The 22,084-nt window shown below is 40.2% G+C and overlaps 1 pseudogene; it reads left to right on the top strand.

Moving 5' to 3' along the window:
- Window positions 1-276: 276 nt before the first annotated feature.
- Window positions 277-8,077, top strand: LOC141812347 (uncharacterized; annotated as a pseudogene).
- Window positions 8,078-22,084: the final 14,007 nt, after the last annotated feature.

Genomic DNA, 22,084 nt, shown 5'->3' on the forward strand with positions numbered 1-22,084 from the left:
AGGGCTGCAGAATTTCTAAGGTTCAAAAGAATAATGAAGCGGTTGACAACATCTACAGTTTTACATGGCAAGCGAGAGAAAAATTATGCTCAAACAAATGGTAATCTTTTATCTGCAGCATAGCATATTTTGTAAGTATTTTTTTAAAATGTAGATTAATTATATTTATTTTAAATTTTTTATGTTGTAAATATTTAAACAGAAAATCTGGATTTGAGAGCCAGAATATCCCAACAATGTAATTCACATGGTTCAGTTAATACTATGTTTCCAACAATGTCTCCGTTAAGTGATATCACAATTGGTATGATTTTTTTAATTCAATAAAGTATTTTTTTTTCATTTTTTCTGATTTAAATGATTTGAGTTATATCTTTCTATCATTGGTTTGTGCAGCTAATCCATCAAGCCGAATGGATATAAATTTTTCTTCTCAAATACCTTGCAGCTCAACTAAAAATATCTCAGAGATTATTGATCTAACGAGTGATGATCTTTTTCATGTCTCTTCTGGTAGGAGTATTCAAAGTAATTTACGAGAATTATTTTTATTTTTTTGGTTTATGTATTTTTATATATGTATATTTTAGTAAATTTATAAGTATATTTATTTGATGCATAATTCTAATAAAATACCGCATAAGTATATTTATCATAATTAATTAAATATCCCTTTTGCATATAGATTATTGGGATATAGGGGATCCAACGTACAGATGTGATTTTTGTGGTGCGAAGTTCTGGTATGAAGAGAGGTTATGTCGAAGTTATAAATCTTGAAATCCTAAGTACTCTCTCTGTTGTATGCAAGGAAAAATACAACTTCCTTCTTTAAAAAAACCTCCTCAAGTATTGCATGATTTATTAAATGGAATGAGTGATAAGAGCAAACATTTTCTGGATAACATCCGATCATACAATAATATGTTCTGCTTCACGTCGATGGGAGGGAAGATAGATTCAAGTTTAAATCAAGGCGGCTCTCCTCCAGTTTTTAAACTTCATGGTCAGAATTATCATTTAATCGGGAGCCTACTTCCATGTGAAGGTGCATCCCCTAAGTTTGCTCAGTTGTATATTTACGACACAGAAAATGAAATTACCAATTGTATTTCTGCTGTCAGGTATGTCTTAAAATTTGTATCTTATATTTCATAGACCATATTTGCCATTTGGGCAGTAGTAATTAATTTCTGTTGAATCGATATATTTTTTCAGACAAAATAGCGACACAAATAATCTGCATTTGGAGATAGTTTCTGATTTAAAGGTCATGTTAGATGAAAACAATGTTTTGGTCAAGTCTTTTAGGATGACCAAAGAAAGAATGATGGTAGAAGGACGATCCGATGTGAAATTAAAGCTTATTGGTAGAAGATGTGGGGACGGAAGAAGATATAATCTTCCCTCTGCTTAAGAGGTTGCTGCATTAATTGTGGGAGATTTCGATGAGTCTTTGGGAGACAGAGATATTTTAGTAGAGACGCAAATGGGATGACTTAAACGTATCAATGAGTTGAATCCTGCATATCTTGCTCTTCAATATCCTATGCTTTTCCCCTATGGTGAGGATGGTTATAGAGAAGATATTCCATTCTCAGAATCTAAGTCAAATGTTGGAGGAAGAAAAAAAGTGAGTATAAGAGAATTTTTTGCTTATCGACTGCATGATAGGGATTTCGAATCTTCAAGTATTTTATTTTCAAGAAGACTATTTCAACAGTTCATTGTCGATGCATACACAATGGTTGAATCTGCAAGGTTGACATATATTAGAATGCATCAGAAACAACTGAGATGTGAAAGGTACAAAGGTTTTCATGATGCACTTTTACGTGGTGAAACAAATGCGTCTGCACAAGGAAAACGTATTATCTTGCCTTCTACTTTTACTGGAGGTGCAAGATATATGATTCAGAATTACCAAGATGTGATGGCTATATGTAAATGGGCTGGTTATCCAGATTTATTTATTACATTTACATGTAATCCAAAATGGATAGAAATAGTTAGATTTATCGAGGCCCAAGGTTTGAGATATGAAGACCGTCCGGATATTGTCTGCAGAATCTTTAAAATGAAGTTGGATGCCTTGATTAAAGATCTCCGAAAGAATAAAATCTTTGGAAATGTTAAAGCAGGTAAAAATATTTTAAAATTTCTTGCAATTATATGTAAGGTACTACTATTTTGGATTTTAGCAAATTAATATTTTTAGTAAATATAATTAATTTTGTTTCTTAAATTGTTGCAGTAATATATACTATGGAATTCCAAAAGTGAGGATTACCGCACACTCACATTTTGCTTTTCCTATGTAAAGAAGATAAATATCCAGCAGCAGAGGCAATCGATCGTATCATTTCTGCCGAAATTCCAGATGAAAAAGATGATCCTGTTTATTACGGTGTAGTATGGGATCTAATGATGCATGGTCCATGCGGCGAGGCAAGAAAGAATTCTCCCTGCATGTCTGATGGTCGTTGCACAAAGCATTTTCCTAAAATGTTTGTTGAAGTGGCATCAATTGATGAGGATGGATACCCAAATTATAGACACAGAGATAATGGGCGAACAATTCTAAAAAATGGTGATAATCTTGATAACAGATTTGTTGTTCCTTATAATCGTTATTTGTTAATTCGGTATGGAGCTCATATGAATGTTGAATGGTGCAACCAATCTCGTGCTATCAAATATTTGTTCAAGTATATAAATAAAGGACACGATCGTGTGACTGTGACTGTATCATTCTATCAGAGCTCAAATGATGAGATTTTGGGGAAAAATGTTGATGTAGTTAATATGTACTATGACTGCAGATATATTTTTCCATGTGAGGCTGCGTGGAGAATTTTTGGATTTGATATTCAATGCAGAGATCCACCTGTTGAGTGTCTGAGCTTTCATCTTTCGAATGAACAAAATATTATTTTTTCAGATTCGGATGAAATCAATACTGTTCTCGATCGACCTACTGTTAACCAGAGCATGTTTCTTGCTTGGATGGAAGCTAATAAGAAATATCCACAGGCAAGAGAATTAATATATGCTGAATTTCCAATGAAATTTGTTTGGAAACAAGATACAAGAGAATTCGTTCCCAGAAAATAGAAATTTTCAATCGGTCGCATTTTTTATGTTCCTCCCGGTTGTGGGGACATGTACTATTTAAGATGTCGCCTCAATGTAAACAGTGGTGTTACTTGCTATGATGATATTGTTGGGATCGTCCCGGTGCAATGCGCGTGTTCTCATGTTTCGGAAATGTGCGCAGTGGAAATTTACAGATAATTAAAACTAATATTATCACAACACACGCATGGCAAATGCAGGAAATAACATGTACAAGGCATGACAGAAAATTAAAAATTTTCAGAATAAAAATTATTCTACTTGCACAATTAAAATTTGTAGAATAAAATTATTCTAAACGTGTACCTTGCGATGATGATATTGAGCCATGTTGAATCAATCGAGCGATCCTCGTCCGAGTCCCGCCTCTACTAGTGATCCACGCCAAGCTCCCGTCTGGACAGCTTCGGAAGCTACGAGTCGTGTCATCGTCCTCGGTACTAGCCGATAATAGATGATAATCGATTCGAGAGAAGCCTTGTTCCGGAAACCACGCAACAACGTGTGCCGTGATCATTCCGGGGCTTTCTAACTATCATCGAGAATCATATTCCCGATGTAGTGTTCGATGGTCAATCATTGACCGTCGATTCAGGATAAATCGATCGGAACCTTTCCGATGACGATGGAACGTTCTTCGAATACTTCGTAAGTTTCCGTGAACGATGTTCGTTACATGGCTGAACAAAACAAGATCTGCCAAAACAGAGGAACCAAAACTCTGGTTTCTCCGGCCATCCTTCTCCTCCTCTCCTTCCTACACGGGCGAAAATAATGGACTGTTTTCATCTTCCACATAGCACCGAAGGCAGTCCAGATTGCAAGAACATTTCTCTCAACCTTCTCCTTCGCCTCTGGTGGAACCAGATGGAACAGACGGCGTTGCGAAGCTTTGCAGGAAGCCTCAGGGACACTGGAGAAAAGCTTCAGCTCTCAACCCTTTGCTTTTCCAGTGGGCAGAGAGTGCTTGGGAGAATAGAGCAGAGAGGGTGATACTCGGGTTCGACTCCCTCATCTCCGGTGATCGGAGCAGGCGCAGCAGCGCCACCAGCGCAGAAGCGCGCGGCCGAAACAAGGGCGTAGCACCACCAGGGAAGAAGCGGGCGACCGATTGAACAGGGTTGGATCACCGCTGGACGGACCTGGACCACTGCCGGATGGATGCGATCGCGAGGACTCTTCTCGTGGTCTTCTCCGGCGCGGCGGGTTCTTCACGCGCGGTGGCTGAGAGTCGAAGAACGGAGAGGCGCGGCAGCTTCTTCCTTCTCCACGCGCGGCGGGGCAGTCGGCGATGGCAGCCCCAAAATCCGGCAGCCTTTTCCTCTTGCCCTAGGTATCCTCCACCTTCAACAACTCGGTGGCTTCAGCTAGGGTTCTCTCGGTAGAACAGGGAGAAGGAGGGAGGCGGTTTTTGAGCAGCGAGGAAGATGAACAGGGGATCTAATCGATCAAAATCGTGATGCAGGTCATATAGAGAAGCTACAGTGGCGGCTGAACCGTTTCCATGCGTAAACCACAAATAAACCCAACCAAACAACCCTAGGTTCCTGTTTGAATCGAACCAGCACTGTAGCGAACCAGGTTCAAACTTGGTTCGCTCGGTTCACTAACCAAACGAACTCCGATTTGACCCAAACTAATTTTGTTTGATTCGTCTTCACAAGATGAAACTTCTCATCACATCCGTTTTACCAAAAGCTCTTCCATCATGAACCAAACTAAGTTGGTTCAATTCGGTTCAAAATCGAATCATTTGGTTCACTAACCAAACGGTCTCTGATTTAAACGAAATCAGTTTCGTTTGTTTCATCTTTGTAAGACGAGTTCCATCACTTTATCCATTTTCTGGTCCAACCAAACTTTATTTCTCTCGTTCTGAGAATCAAATCCTCAAACTCGTTTTAAGTCCTTCGGAGAACTTGTTGTGCGTGTGACCCAATAGGTTCCCGGCTATGTTGGCCGTCCGTAATTAACCATTAATTACGGAACGATCATGAGTGACACCTAGTAGTATATCATGATCCCCAATTGATCAAAAAATCAATGATTGATTCCAGAACAGTTCTAAACCTTTCAGCAGCTACACTGAATCGTGCCTCGTTCCTTTCACCGTCTTATACCCGCTTGGTTCAGGACATGGTCTATGTGTCGGTCCCCACTAGGCTGACTATGTCACACCTAGCCCAAGCTGCTTTCTTGTCCTATGGATTCAAGTTACTTGTACATGTGTCCAAGCTGTACTCTTAACATGTAATGCTTTGGCCAAAGACTTTTAGTAACAATCCTGACAAGCGGCCACAGGGTATACGTCTCCTTTTTTCAAGGAGCGGTGAATCCTCTGTGGGCTATTCAAACACCTTCGGACACTTCGACTTATACCCAATCATCTCGGATCCACACCTCCTCGGAGATGCTTACTTAAGATGTTAAAGTATAAGCTTCCATGACCAAGGTGACTTGAATACCGCAAGTCAAAGGAAACTCGCACTTAAGCTGCACTGAGATCTTCATTGACATATATATATCGAACCATATGAAGTCTCAAAGCAGGTCACTCCAATGAACTGGTTACCTTTAACCAGCATCCATGTTTAACTCTCAACATCTAATGTTGACAGTAGTGAGATCAGCTGCTTGGCTAACCAATGAGTTTAAAACGTGCTAGTCTCGACAGAATCGATGACGTCCGTGCTCATCAATTCCTTGACTAGGGATAATTTCAATACGTTCATAATTGCACATGTAGAGATGCTCACGAGTTGTGATCCAATCACAAATTCTCTCATGCTATGAATCGTATTGCGGACATTCAGTATTCGAGTTTAAGATCCAATCAAACACATGTGGAATGTGCACTCAAATAGTGAATTGCTATTTATCCAATAAATAGTATAACCGTAAGGGGATTGCCTTAGGACACCTCTCAAATCTAACAGATATAACTTTTGTTAATGGTGTTCAATACAGTTCATTTCAAGATGCTTGCTATGCATTGGGATTGTTGAATGATGACAAGGAGTATATCGACAGCATTATTGAGGCAAGTCATTGGGCTTCAGCACAATCCATGAGAGTTTTACTTGATGCGTTATTGTCATCGAACTGTATCAGCCGACCAGAAGTAGTTTGGGATTCGTGCTGGACATATTTATCAGACGATGTTTTATACAAACAACATAACTTGATGCAACACCAAGGTATGCATGTATCAATAAACTTTATTTTATATCTGTTATTTTTGTAAATTATATATATATAATATCTTCTTCTTTTTTTTGTAGAATTGGAATTGAATGATGATGAAATTAAAATTTATGTCTTGGTTGAAATTGAAAAACTATCGCGAAGCTATGGAAAAAGTTTACGTGAATTCCAATCAAAGCCATTTCCAAGTGATCAATATTTTTGGTCTTCACAAAACAGATTAATACATGATGAGTTGCGGTTTGATAGAAGATCTTTGTCAGAAGAATATGATAATCTCCTTAATAATTTAAACTCTGACCAACGTCGTGTATATGATACAATAATGAATGCAGTTGATTCAAATAAGGGAGGGATTTTCTTTGTATATGGATATGGAGGTACTGGAAAAACATTTGTCTGGAAAACTCTGTCTGCATTCTTGAGATCGAAGGGAGAAATTGTCTTGAATGTGGCATCCAGTGGTATAGCATCTCTTCTACTGCCTGGTGGAAGAACTGCTCATTCTCGCTTTGCAATTCCATTTAATCCTAATGAGGAATCAACATGCAATATCAAACAAGGGAGTCCTCTTGCGGAGCTTATTGTAAAAGCTAAACTTATCATTTGGGATGAGGCTCCAATGACGCATAAGTTTTGTTTTGAAGCTTTGGATAAAAGCATGAAAGATATAATGAGATTTGTCAATCCTTTAAGCCTTCATTTGCCTTTTGGAGGCAAAACAATTGTTTTCGGTGGTGATTTTCGACAAATATTACCTGTTATTCCAAAAGGAAGTAGGCAGGATATTATTCACGCCACTATCAAATCTTCGTATCTTTGGAGACATTGCACAGTTTTGAGATTGACAAAAAACATGCGACTGCAGAATTTAGGTTCTGATGAAGAATGTGCTAAAATGAAGCAATTTTCAGATTGGATTGCTAATTTAGGAGATGGAAAAATTGGAGAACCAAATGATGGTTATGCGATAATCGATATTCCTGATGAACTTTTGCTGAAAGATTGCAATGATCCTATTGCAGCAATAGTTGAGAGTACGTATCCGTCTTCAGGCAACAATATCAACAATACTGCATATTTTCAGCAGAGGCTTATTCTGGCACCAACTCTTGATGTCGTTCAGTCCATAAATGAATACATGATATCTCTAAACCATTCCGAGGGAAGGTTATATTTAAGTTCTGATTCGACATGTCATTCAGATAGAAATGTTGATCTATTGCATGATGTGCATACCCTTGAATTCTTAAATGGAATAAGATATTCTGGAGTACCAAATCATGAGTTAAACTTGAAGGTTGGAACTTCGGTTATGCTGCTGCGGAACATAGATCAGTCTCTTGGATTATGCAATGGCACTAGATTGATCGTGACGAGGCTCTGAAACCATGTTTTAGAAGGGCAAATTCTTACTAGAAGTAATGCCGATCATAAAGTGCTTATTCCAAGAATGTCATTGACTCCTTCTGATCCAAGACTTCCTTTTAAATTCCAACGAAGACAGTATCCTTTGATTGTATCATATGCAATGACAATAAACAAAAGTCAAGGTCAATCATTGTCTCATATAGGACTTATTTTAAAGAACCCCGTTTTTAGTCATGGTCAGCTGTATGTCGCTGTATCCAGAGTTACGAATCCCATGGGTCTAAAAATTTTGATATGTGATAGTGACAACAAACAGAAAAATTCAACAACAAACGTTGTATTTAAGGAAGTTTTTCCAAATTTATAAATTTTTTTTTCTAATTGTACAATTTAACTTATTTATATTTTAATTATTTATTTAAACACTCATACTAATTTTAATTGTTAATTATATAAAATAATATCCTGTGCATTGCACGGGTGAAATACTAGTTCTTATGAAGAAAGGAGTTGGGTCGCAACCCCTGGCTCGAGGGCTCCTGCCTTAACGGTAGAAGATATGAGTTGGCTAGTGATAGTTACTGTGCAAGAGCTCATGCGAAGATAATTTTTCATAAATCCTCTAGCTATGGGGGAACCTGGAGGAGCATCAGCCTAGTAGGAGGAACAATCCTGGGAGATGACTGCACATGAGCCACCTCAAGAAAATTCTAGAAGAGTCCAAGCTAATATTTTGAGAGAGAAGAAGGAAGCATTGACCTGGCTAGACACTCCTTTCTCTAAAGAGATCCAAGTAGAAGAGTTGTCGAGTCATTTCTGGCCTTTACAAATCAGGGACTATAATAGATCCTTATATCCCGAGGATCACCTATGTCGGTTCAAGAATGTTTCTCTCTTACACCAGTATACTTAGGGGGTGAAGTGCTTGGTCTTCCTAAAATCTTGATAAGGCTGGTGCAACGATGGTGTAGTCGATTGAAGCCTGGGTATATTCACTCTTTTGAGGAGTTCAACATAATATTCTTCACCACTTCGCCAGTAGTAAGCAATATCATATGACCTCCCTTAGCCTCTTCTCATTGAAGCAATGGAGTCGGTGCTGCGTTGGAGGTGTCTATTGCCACCTTAGAGATTCTGTAGGATTGTTGCGTGTAAGAAAGGAAGGTGAATCTTATTCGTTTGATCATTCAATTCTATCACATAAAATTGACAGTAGAATTAAAAACATAAAACAAAATGACACGTAGATTTACTTGATTCCCAACCTCCCAAGGATAATACATTCAAGGCCTAAGTAAAGAGAAGCTCGCCCACTAGTAGTCTCCTTTTCGAAACTTTTTCTAGAAGCGAAGAAACCCTTCTTACAGCCGTAATACAAGAGAAAATATGAAGCATAAATAATAAAATAAATTAAACATAAACACTCGAGTCGAGCCGATCTGGAAGTCTTGAGCGCAGCACACATCTCATCCCAATTGCACGAGCAGAGCTTCAGTTACATTCACGAGCACCACAGAATCTTAGAGTAGTTGTAAATTGATTGATCTTTGATGTTTCTCATTGAGGCTTATAAAGACCCTTCCAAGTCATGGATCCCTTTCTGAGCGCCCTGGGCCGATTCGATCTGATCCAGCTCTGTCGATCTTTATCCAAGTTAATTTTAATCCTGGTCTAGGTACCTGGACTAGCCCAAGGCACCTGGACCATCTGGGCACTTGGAATGAGATCCAGGCGCCCTAAGTTGCTCTTGGTCGCTTGGACCAGACCAGGGTGCTTGGACTGTCCAGGTGCCTGGAATATGATCCGGGCACCCAGAGTTGCTTCAACCTAGTTTAATCTGAGTTGACTCTAGGCTTAGTTTGATTACTATTATTTGCGTCTATCATGCTTCCTTAGTTTGACTTTTAGCTCCTTATTCCTGCAAGATAACCATACAATAAATAGGCAAGTAATCTAAGTCTAATTGTAGTCTATCTGATCTACTAGGCTTATCTAAACCTTATCCTGTAGATCTAACCTACTAGGCTTACTTGAGGGTTACTCTCTCAAAATTTTCTTTTGTAAACATCCGATCACTCTTGACCTGCTTGGACTTACCCTTGCCTAACCTCTACTTAGGACTAGTCACTCGGTAAACTTCTTACTTGCCAAATATCCGGTCACCCTAACTTGGTTGGACTTCTTACTCAGCATTCGATCCTCTGACCCTCAGAACTTTCTTTTTGATATCCAATCCTTGCTGACCCATCGACCTGCTAGACGTTCAGTCCACTGAGCCACCTAGACTTCCCGCCTGGTGTCCTTGATCTTCCAAGACTTCTCATCGAGTCTCACTAACCAAGACTTCTTGCATAACCTCCAACTAGGACTTATCCTTTCTAGTCATCTGATCAACTTTGACCTAACTAGATTTCACTCACATCCAAGCATTAGGTTCTGTTTGGATCAACCCTTGGTCAAACTGACTAAATCTAGGTATATTGTCAAACATCAAAATCCTAGAGGCAACTAACACCAACAATCTCTTCCCTTTTGATATTTGATAATTTCTTAAGTTAAATTGTAGGTTAAAAGCATTTTAACACTCTAGGATATTATTTAACTTAAATTTTCCTTCTCTCCCTTTGTCAATCATCAAAAAAATATTGCACCAATAATTTATGGGTTCCCTATAGTCAAAACTTAGTTTAGCCCTTTTATGAAAGACCATAGAAGATTGCAAAACTTTAAAAAATAATTTTCAACTAAGGGTTTCAGAATTTTTTTAAAGTGTTTTATCAGATACTTTCAAAGTATATGTTTTTGAAAAACTATTTATCATCCTTTCAATCAGTATTTTCCCTTTAATCTGACATGTTCATAGGACTCCTTGTTAACCATAAAGCAAACTTCTTATATGTCTTAGAGTTTAACCCAAATTAAAAAATATTTTTTTAAATTATTTTGAATATAATTTTAAAATACATTTTCAAAGATTTGTAAAAACTAATTTTTGAAATAGATTTGATTTTTTAATTTGAACCTCCCCCTTAATCTAGCACTTCCTTAGGACTCCTTATTAAGCACAAGATAAACTCCCTATGTGTCATAGGATTTGATCTAAGCCAAAAAAATAATTAATTTATAGTTTTCAAAATATAAATTTTTATTGGATCTTTTAATTTAGACCTCCCTCTTAATTTGACACCTTTTTATGGTTCTTTGTTAACCGTAAGACAAACTCCCTATGTATCTTAGGGGTTGATCCACGTTAAAAGAATAATTTACAAAAGTTTTTTCAAAATATGAGTTTTCGAAAACCATTTCAAAAGATTTCCAAGTAATTTTTCAAAGGATTTTTTTTAAATTAATTTTTAAAAGGTCTTTTCAAAATAAGATCTTTCAAGAAGGACCTCCCCTTTAACTAGGCACTCCTTTATGACATCCTTGTTGACTAAAAGAAATCTCTATCTATGTGTCTTAGGGTTCTAAAAGTAGTATTGATCTAGAGGTTCTGTGTTTAAGTGTTGGGCAACTAATTTTCAAATATATATAGATTTTTAAAAATTTTATAGCATAAGTACACCTAGTAAACAAGAATTTTAAGTAAATATTAAATTTTTAAAAATAATTTAAAAAACTAGTTTTATAATTTTTAAAAATATTTTTAAAACTTTTTAATTTAATGGTCCTTATCATCTCACCCATTTTAAGTGTCACGTCCCGAGAAGCCATCCGAAAAATTTTGACAGCATCTTCCCTGTAACAATGACCTTTCCTAAAATACATGCAATTATACACGACCACATACAGCCGGAATAAGGACTACACGTCCTTAACACATCATGCATACACATATCAATGCAAAATAAGGCCTACACGGCCGTAACCACTAATATCACATGCACTATGTCCACGATAAGCAAAATTGACGAAACGGAAAAACATCATAAATTCGAACTATGAATACCACGAATACAACTCTAACACAATACAGTCCATGTCCACACTACAAGTCTCAAATGGAAATACAACTATAACCATACCACTAAACAATAAACTCCTGATGTGAGATAACAGTAGTCGACCGAATCACCAAGCTCCAGATAACCTATCTGATACCTGGGGAGAAAACAAAATAACCCCAGGGTCTGGGTAATGAGCATTAGATACTCAGTGGGTACAGGAATGAAGTGCATGTAAAGGTAAACAACAGGAATAATAACAGAGTACGAGCCCAAAGTAACATGTACAGAAGAAATGAATAACATGTACATGGTATCAAGTATCAACAAGGTATCATGTATCCAGGTATAGAACATGGTGTAATAACTGATTCTACTAAGGAAGAATCATGCAGTGCAACAGGTATCATAATCATAACATGTAAGCATGTATGTAATGGCACGCAGTGCAACAATCATAGCAACCAAGTGTAACAACCACAATCATATGAATAAAGTAAACTATGTAATAGTCCTACCAACAATGTATGTAATATGCATCAATCAACGCAATCAAAATATCCGTCACTGTCCGCACTCTACACTCGCCAGTCACCCCCATAGAACAGTGAACTAAGGGGCCAAACAGGACATACTGCCAACTCCAACAACTGACCACTAAAAATAAGTGGGGAGGGGTAGTGTGGCAGGAGGGCAATGTAGCCAGTCCTGGTCGCACCCAACTGTAGTGCAACCTCTTACCTATGTGGCACCACAACACGGTGCAGGTAAGATCCAACAACAACAACACCTACAACTATTGTGGATGTATGATGATCATTCCAACATGTAATAGTTAAAGTCAATTAGCATATTCAACAGAAAAAACAGAGGTCAATATATGTCCATGATATCAGAGTTAAGACTAATCTAATCATGGATAGATCAAATGAAGATCATACAACAAGTATCAAGCAACGAGTCATACAAGAATCAACATGATGAATGATACAGATAACAAGAGTATCAAACATGGCAACAGTAGATCATCATAAGGTCAACAGCAGGTATAAAGCAATGATTATCAAAGTATCAACTAGATACTATCTCAAACAACATGGGTATCAACAGGATAACAAGATAAAAATAACACATGCACTGGAATAGAAAACCTGTATTGACCAAGTACAGGGTACCCACCTGATCAGATGATCGTCACAACTAGAACCCCAGAAAATATAATACTCCAAGTGTAATAGGACCAATCAATCAAGGTCCTGCAACAAACGACAATATACACTTACTACCGTAACAAAATACAGTAATTAAATTTCTATAATGTAATCCCACTTATATCCCTGTTTAGTTTTTAATTAGATTTAATCCTAAGTAGATCAAACCTTAACCACTCCAACAGTAGATAATCAATAAAAACCAATCAACTATATCAAGGTTCATAATCGAAACTTTTACAAGATCAGATTCACTTATTACTCATAAACATCCCAATCAATTTAGATCTCAACCCCTTTCCTTCAAGATCTGTTACAAATCAAACCCTAAAACCACAATTCCAATAGAACAGTACCAAACTACTGATCATCACTCTCAAAATTAACTAACAGTAACCTAGCATCCAACAGTAAACATAGTATCATCAATCTATAGCTAATCCAGAATACTCAGATTAGAATCAACAAGAAAGACTCACCTCCAATTGAATGAAATGTCTAGATCCAACCATTTCAACTTCCTTTCTTCCTCTTCTCTATAGATCCAACCAAAATGATCTGATTAGAGCATGTTCCTCTTTTCCCGCTGCCGGAACTTCCAATCCATTACACAATACCCAAATTCCATAACTAATCAAAGATGTACAGATTGGAATCAAGGAGGTTTACCTCTAAATCGAGCCGTTCACAACCCTAATCCAAGCTTCGGTTCAAAGCTCCACCATCAACTCGTCGTCCGCCATAGATCGATCAATCGATTTGTTCCCAAGTCTCCGATCCACAATCCAAGCCCGGAAAACCTGCTAACCCATAGATTTAAGCTCAAAACCTATAGATCCAAGATGTTTTGGCTTCAAAATTACCAAATTAACAAATGGGTTGGGCCTAATATAGCATATGGTTTTTTTTCGGTATTTTACATTCTCCCCCACTAACAAAAATTTGGTTCCCAAATTTATTATCTTCATACTACGATACAGAAAATACTGTAATAACTAAAACATACCTCACGTCAAACAGATGAGGGTATCGAGCTCGGATAGTATCCTCCAGCTCCCAAGTAGCCTCCTCGTCCGTGTGATGCTGCCATCCGACTTTAACAAGTCGAATGGTTTTGTTCCGCAACTGTCGCTCTTTCCGATCAAGAATCCGCACCGGAATCTCCTCATAAGATGCATCAGGCTGGAGAGGAACAGGTACTTCCCTCAATACATGTGAAGGATGAGGTACGTATTTCCGCAACATGGAAACATGAAATACGCTGTGGACACCCGCAAGTGTCGGAGGTAAAGCCAGGCGATATGCAACCTCGCCAATCCGCTCCAATATCTCAAATGGTCCGATATACCGTGGAGCCAGCTTTCCTCGCAAACCAAACCTCTTCACCCCTTTCGTGGGTGATACACGCAGAAATACATGGTCTCCCACAGAAAACTCCAGTGGTCGACGTCGGCGATCCGCATAACTCTTCTGACGATCATGGGCCTCTGACATCCGACGTCTGATAACTCGCACGAGCTCAGCATCATGCTGAACACTCTGCGGACCCAACAACTGTCGCTCGCCGACCTCCTCCCACAATACCGGAGATCGACACGGTCTGCCATATAGTGCCTCGAATGGGGCCATCTGGATCGTCGAATGATAACTATTATTGTATGAAAACTCCACTAAATGTATATGATCCTCCCAGCTGCCTCCAAAATCCAGAACACATGCCCGCAATAAGTCCTCGAGAGTCTGAATGGTACGCTCTGACTGGCCATCTGTCTGTGGATGGAAAGCTGTGCTGAAACGGAGCTCTGTACCCAATACCCGCTGCAGACTCTGCCAGAATCGTGAAGTGAAACGAGGATCTCTGTCTGAAATAATGCTCGCTGGAACTCCGTGTAATCGGATGATCTCTCTGCAGTATAACTCCGCCAACCGATCCAGCGAGTTAGTCATACGTATCGGAAGGAAAATGTGCAGATTTGGTTAACCGATCAACGATTACCCAAATCGCGTCGTGGCTCTTCCGAGTCCTCGGAAGTCCGGTAACAAAATCCATGGTGATATGATCCCACTTCCACTCAGGAACCGGGATCTCCTGAAGCAATCCTGCTGGTCTCTGGTGTTCAGCCTTCACCTGCTGGCAGACTAAACACCTCGCAACAAAATCTGCAACATCTCTCTTCATGCCGTTCCACCAATAGGAACGCCTCAAATCTCGATACATACGAGTGCCGCCTGGATGTATCGCAAATCTAGAGTGATGTGCCTCCTGTAACAACTCCTCCTTCACTGGATGCTGCTCCGGAACGCAAAGTCATCCTCGGAACCGGAGTACCCCATCTGTATCACAAGAAAACCCTGACTGCTGGTCAGAATCCACTCTGCTACAAATGAACTGGATGTGCTGATCACTGGCCTGTGCTGACTTAATCCTCTCTACCAGAGCTGACTGAGCCACCATAGAAACCAGAACACCACGCTGAGTCTGACTGTGCTCCATGTACGAGATCAGTAACGGCTATAAACTGACTAGCCAAAATCCCACGAGACTTCCAGCTAAGTGCATCAGCGACCACATTAGCTTTACCGGGGTGGTAGCTGTTGTATCATTGAAATGAATCCCGATTTGATTTCAAAGTTATTCGCCTCTATGTTTGGTATGGCGATACAAGATGTTATTCCTCTCCGCTTATGGTGCAGCATAGTCCTTCAAAGACTTGTGAGCCATAGTCTCTGGTGTATCTTCTTGAATGTCAAGTCTTTGAGAGTGAAGCCTCCTCCGGTAGGTTCTTTCGATTTCTGCGTAAAAAGGAAACTCCACTTGTTTGAACCTACACATGCACAATAAAAGAATATATTATTGAACATCCAGAATAATAATAATAATAATAATAATAACTACAAAGAATTGTACCAATAAAAAGAAAGAAAGAATTAAAAGAATTTAATGGAAGCAAATGTATAAATGGAAAAGACTCTTAATGTAAAAGCCTAGTGAAAAATTACGCACTGTTCCCGACAACGGCGCTAAAAACTTGATGTGCTCTAGCAAATATATGGGATGTCGTCAAGTAATAAAAAGATATCGAACCACAAGGGTCGTGGAATCAATCACTAAACTAACACAAGAAGAGTTGGGAGTTCACGTAATTTGGATTGGTGATAGAAGAAGTGAGAGTGAAATCAAGTTCCTAGACCTCGATCGAAGAGAAATCAGCTAAGTGACAGGATTAGGGAAAACGATCCTAGGACTTCGGATTCCTCGAGATTATGGTTGATTGATCATGGACTCCTTACCATTCCTCAATGATTACACAATTACAGAAATTCTAACCAAAATATACAATTAGACCTCGTCAGATTTCGTTAGAATTAAATCATTAATCCTCTAATATTACGATCACTAGTCTGAGATGACACCCAAATAGCCTAGTTCTATAGCTCTCCCGCTGTCACCGGGTACTCCAGCAATACTACTAATGTCCTACCCTCTGTCATCGAGTACCCAATTAAAGACCTCTTCCTAGTAATCAATAATCGTTAGCTATCTCTCATAAAGATTCATCGTAGTCTAAGAATTTCTTTGGAAAGTCCGGTTAAAGGTTCACCTTCTGTCACAAGGCACCTCAGTCATACGATCCTAAGATTTCTGTTAAACTACAACTCACCCTCATCCATATGAAATCATACCATTCACAGATATATTATCAAATAAGTACAAGGCACGAATCCATATAACAATGCATAAACATAACATTGAACATGGTAAATAACAAATCCATAGATATAATCATCCATATACACCTCGATTCCTTCTACATCCTAGAATCTAAGGTTTACTCCATGACGGAGGGGATACAACACGAAGAAGAGTAAAAATAATACATCTCACTCCTAAATCTGAAATAGAAAAGGAAAAAAGACTTATCAATCAATGTGATCTTCTTGGTCTTACAATCTCCTCGTCGACGGTAGATAGATGTGGCGGAGTAGTCTCGAATAGATGGATGGATCGCTGACTCTTGCTCCGAATGGCTACTACGGTGGCCTTCAATCACCTCTAAGGACTCCTCCCCCCCCCCTCCCCCCCTTTAGGGCAAATAAGAGGAGTATTTATATGTCCCCGCTGTCAGCCGCATGCCATACTGCCGTGCCTCATGGCACGGCCAGGCAGACACACCGTCTTGTTCCATCACATGGTCGTGCCTGATAGGCACGGCCAAGAGCAGGACATGCTTCGGGGAAATAGGCACGGTCGTGCCTAACCTGGCTCATCTCTGGAAACGAAGCACGCCCAAGCTGGATCAGGCTAAAATTGAGGCACGGTCGTGCCTAGGAGGCACGACCTCAAGCTTGGTCAACTCTGGTAGGGGGCACGACCCTCAGCAGCAGTTGATCTGAATGTAAGCACGACCGTGTCTGTGGACACGGTGTAGGATCGATAGAAAACACTAGAGGGGGGTGAATAGCACTTTTATGCTTTTCAATCGATTTTCGACGAGCGAGTAAAATGTGTGCGGAAGCGAGTACGTAGGCAGAAGTAAATGTAGGATCTTGTACGCGTTAGAGGGGGGGGGGGTGAATAGCGCGTTGGAAGTTCGTGTAAAATCGTTCGTTTATGTGAAACTTGGCAACAGAAATGATTAGAAGACAAAATAGGAGACACGCGAGATTTACTTGGTTCCTAACCCCCCAGGGTTAGTACGTCCAAGGCCTATGCACGGGAAGACGCCCATCCACTATTGGTCTCCTTTCCGAACCTTGTTCGGAGGCGGAGAAACTCGTCTTACAGTCAATAATAAAGAAGATAAATAAAAGAGCGAAAAGTAAATGCAATAAAAATATAACCAAACTATGCAGCCCGATCTGAGAGGTCCTGAGCACCAATCGCTCCTCCTAGATCTTCTCCGGTTGCACGTGCTTGGTCTCGTTCGCGTTCAGAAATAGCAGTAGGCGGAGAGGGGAACTTTTTGGAATGAATACCTTGATTGTGCACGTTCACCTTCTTTTATGCTGGTTCTGAGTCGACTTAACTTCCCATCTGAGTCGACTCCAACCGACGTGGCAGATAGAACTTCTTCCTGCTCGTTTATCCACTTTCCAGTCGATTGGAGTTTACAAGTTCAGTTGACTGGTTTTTCTAGTTCCAGTCGACTGGATCCTCTAGACTGGTTGGTTTGGCTTTACTTTGTTTGCTTCACTTATATTTTCTCCATCTTGCTTCCATCTCCTGGTTCCTGCAAGACAAACATACAAATATACAAACAATCCTAAGCCTTACCTTGTGGGTATTGTTGATGCAGTTTGTCCTGATTGTTGTTTTGATGTTGACACAGATTTAAGTTCATTTTAGTTGAAGAAGAATTAAGTTCAATATATTCAGATTGACCAATGACAGATGAAGTCGGAGAGGGCTCGGTAGTTCGTTCTCTCTGGACCAGATGAAGTCAGAGAGGGCTCGGTAGCTCGTTCTCCGGACTAGGTCAGAGAGAGCTCGGTAGCTCGTTCTCTGGACCGGATGAAGTCGGAGAGGGCTCGGTAGCTCGTTCTCCGGACTAGGTCAGAGAGGGCTCGGTAGCTCGTTCTCTGGACCAGATGAAGACGGAGAGGGCTCGGTAGCTCGTTCTCTGGACTAGGTTAGAGAGGGCTCGGTAGCTCGTTCTCCGGACTAGGTCAGAGAGGGCTCGGTAGCTTGTTCTCTGTACCGGACTATGGTCAGAGAAGGCTTAGTTGCTTGTCTCCGGATCGGATCATTGTCAGAGGAGGTTCTCTGAATACATGGTCCAATGTGGTTGACTCAAGTGGAATAGACCAAGTAATCAGTTTAATCGATGGATGAATCGACTAAGCCATGGCTAGGATGGTTAGTCGATCATCGGATAGATTACAGAGCATTCTGTGAGAAATTGAAATATCCCACAGAACCCACCGTAATCGACTGGTCAATCGACTAAGGACAAGCTTAATCGATTTCGTGATCGATTAAAGGCTTTTCTGAGGAAACCAAGTAGCGACATTTAATCGATCCACTGATCGATTAAGCACATGCCTTAATCGATCACCTGATCGATTAAGAATGCCTGATCGATTAAGCTCTCTCCCGGGAAACTATGTGTTTCTTGCCCGGGACAGGTTCTTTTGCCCAGGAACGCATTAATGTATGAGAATGAGAGTTTCTTGCCCGGGAACAAGTTATAGGGTTTCTCCCAGGAACACATGAGAATAAGAGATTCTTGCCCGGGAATACATGAGAATAAGAGTTTCTTGCCCGGGAATACATGAAAATAAGAGTTTCTTGCCCGGGAACAAGCTTCTTGCCCGGGACAAGTCCTAGTGTTTCTTGCCCGAGAATGTATGAGAATGAGCATGTTTTTCCAGAGAACGCCTGGACATAAAAAAGTCCTTGGGCATCTAGTGTCTCTCCCGGGAACGCAGGAGAACGTTGCCCGGGACATGGAAAAAGTACTCGGGACATGGAAATCAACCAAGCATCTTACCCGGGACATGGAAGCATTATACCCAGGACATGGGAGAAGTCATTAAAAGTTCCTTAGTATTTCTCCCTGGCATAGGGAAGAACGAATATCTTTGTTTTCGAGTGCTTCTCTTTCTGCTATTTTCTATGATTACTGATGAATTTATGAGTTTGCAGATATTTAAATTCAAATGAAAGAATAGAGAAAGTCAGAGTTGGCTTTCTATTCGGCCAGTTTGTCTGATATCCATTTTTTGGATAAATGGTAATGGGCGGCCACCGAACTAACCTGCCAATGGGAGGAGAGGATGACCTCAGTGTGCAAGAGAGGCTCAGATGGGGCGGCCACCGAACTAACCTGCCAATGGTGACCTCAGGCGGCCACCGAACTAACCTGCCAATTGGAGGAGAGGATGACTTCAGTGTGCAGGAGGGCTCAGAAGGGCTCAGATGATTCAGCAGGCAACGGTTGCATGAGCAGAAGAAAAGAAGGATAAAAGGAGGATGGAGGAGTGGAGAGCGATTCAAGGATTGGAGACAGAAAGGAATCTGTGATTCTGTGAATTGTGAACTCTCTACTTGCGTTCATTGCTCTTGCTTGAGTCCTTGCCTGAGGTGAAGCAAGCGTTAGTGTTCTTGCTCTCGGGTGAACCTTTTGATCTTCTATTGGTGTTGTGATTGAGTTAAGGCAGCCGTGCTGTAAGTTGTTATTGTTCAGATAACTGCCTCAACCTCCTTCCTATCTCTGTGCTTATTTCATATCTGTGATATTTGTTGTGGAGAGGTCTCTCCACCGAGAAGGAGCATTATCTAGCCGGATTCATCCGGGGTGTGATCTACCGAAGATCAAGGAATCGTCCACCTTACGGACACGCCGAGGAGTAGGGGCAAGTTATCCCCGAACCTCGTACATTCTTGTGTTAGTTTCTTCTCTGCATTGTTAGCTATTTTTCTTTCTATTTCCGCTGCATACTAACTCATTGTAGGAGAAAAATCGATTGAAAAGAGAGGCTATTCACTCCCCCCCCCCCCTCTCTAGCCATCTCCCGGATCCTAACAATGAGGAAGGAGAACCCGGTTCGTCCGTGAAGAAGAAGAGAGGACTGTTTCCTCTATTCTATTCGGCCGTGAAGGAGAAGAGAGGACTGTTTCTTCTATTCTGTTCAGCCATGTAGAAGATAAGAAGAGAGGGAATGTTGATTGTATTAGGGTTTGCCACCGAGAGCTTGTGAAGTGATCGGAAATTGTTTCCATTATTGTTGGAAAGAGTTTTGACTGTTTGTCCTAATCAATGGTCAACAATTGACTATCGATAAACTACATTGGGAATATGATTCTCGATAATAGTTATAAAGTCCCGGGGCGATCGTGACAAACGTTGTTGCGTGATTTCCAGAATAAGGCTTCTCTCGATTCGATCGTCATCGATCACCGGCTAGTACCGAAGACGATGACGCGACTCGTTATTTACGAAGCCATCCAAACGGGAGCTTGGCGTGGATCACCAGTAGAGATAGGACTCGGACGAGGATCGCTCGATTGATTCAATATGGCTCAACATCGTCATCGCGAGGTACACGTTTAAAATAATTTCTTATTTTGCAAATTTTATTTGTGCACGTAGAATAATTATTATTTAGAAAATTTTTAATTTCCTACTATGCCTTGTACATGTTATTTCCTACTTTTTCCATATGATAATATTAGTTTTAATTATCTGTAAATTTCTGCTGTGCACGTTTACGAAACGTGTTAACACGCGCATTGCACCGGGACGATCCCAACACATTATTCATTCAATTTCCTAGTTAGTGGTTTGACAATTGGAGGGAGCATATGAAGTTAAGAGTGATAGGCTTTGTAGATACACAAATTCTTATGAAAAGAAAAAGGCCAAATTCCAAGAGATCATGCTGCAAAAGGTACCTCAAAATGAAAATAGAAGAGAAGACGAGTTGGCTCGGATGGCCAATGCACTCGCTAACTGGGTGGAGGAAGACACAGTGGTTTAGTGGAGCTAGTGGCGCAGATTGATTAGCCTTGAATTCCTGAAGTAGACCAAGGTGACTTGGCCGATTGGATGGAAGAGAAAATTATCTTCGAGAAGCTTCATAAGGACCTTGGGCAAGCATAATGAGCCAAATGAAGGGTTGCACACTTCACCATGATCGACAATAACTTATACAAGCGAGCTTTCTTTCACCCTTTATTGAAGTGCTTGGGCTTAGAGGAAATTGAGTATGTGATTCAGGAAATCCATGAGAGTAGCAGTGGAAGTCACGTTGGGGGGAGACTTTGGCCTAGAAGGTCTTACTGGCAAAGTACTTCTGGCAGACCTTGGATGGGGCGTTGCACATCTTATCGCAACTTGCTTGAATTTCAAGAGCCATCGAAAGTTATCTCGGCATCCGACTGAGTTTTTGAAGGCGTTGCTAGCCTCTTTCCTTTTCACTAATGGGGCTTAAATGTTGTTGGTTCGTTCCCAACACGGCCAAATTAGAAGAAGCTCCTTTTAAGGGCTGAAGTTCCTCTAATAAAGCATAGTGTACAAGTAAGGGGTACCCCGAAAGCTGGTGTTCGATAATGGAAGGTAGTTTTAGGGAAGAAGATGATGGGAGCCTGAAATTTTGTTTCGTTTAATTCTTGCCAGATAAAAATTTTTTAGAAACGGAATCTTATCAAGCAGCCCTCATATTCGATCAACTAGGTGCTTAATCGATGCATTAAGATCATTGGGCTCTTGTGTTGGT

Source organism: Curcuma longa, chromosome 18, assembly GCF_044706935.1.
Source record: "Curcuma longa cultivar G26 ecotype Majalengka, Jawa Barat chromosome 18, ITB_CL_G26_1.1, whole genome shotgun sequence".
Taxonomy (NCBI): domain Eukaryota; kingdom Viridiplantae; phylum Streptophyta; class Magnoliopsida; order Zingiberales; family Zingiberaceae; genus Curcuma; species Curcuma longa.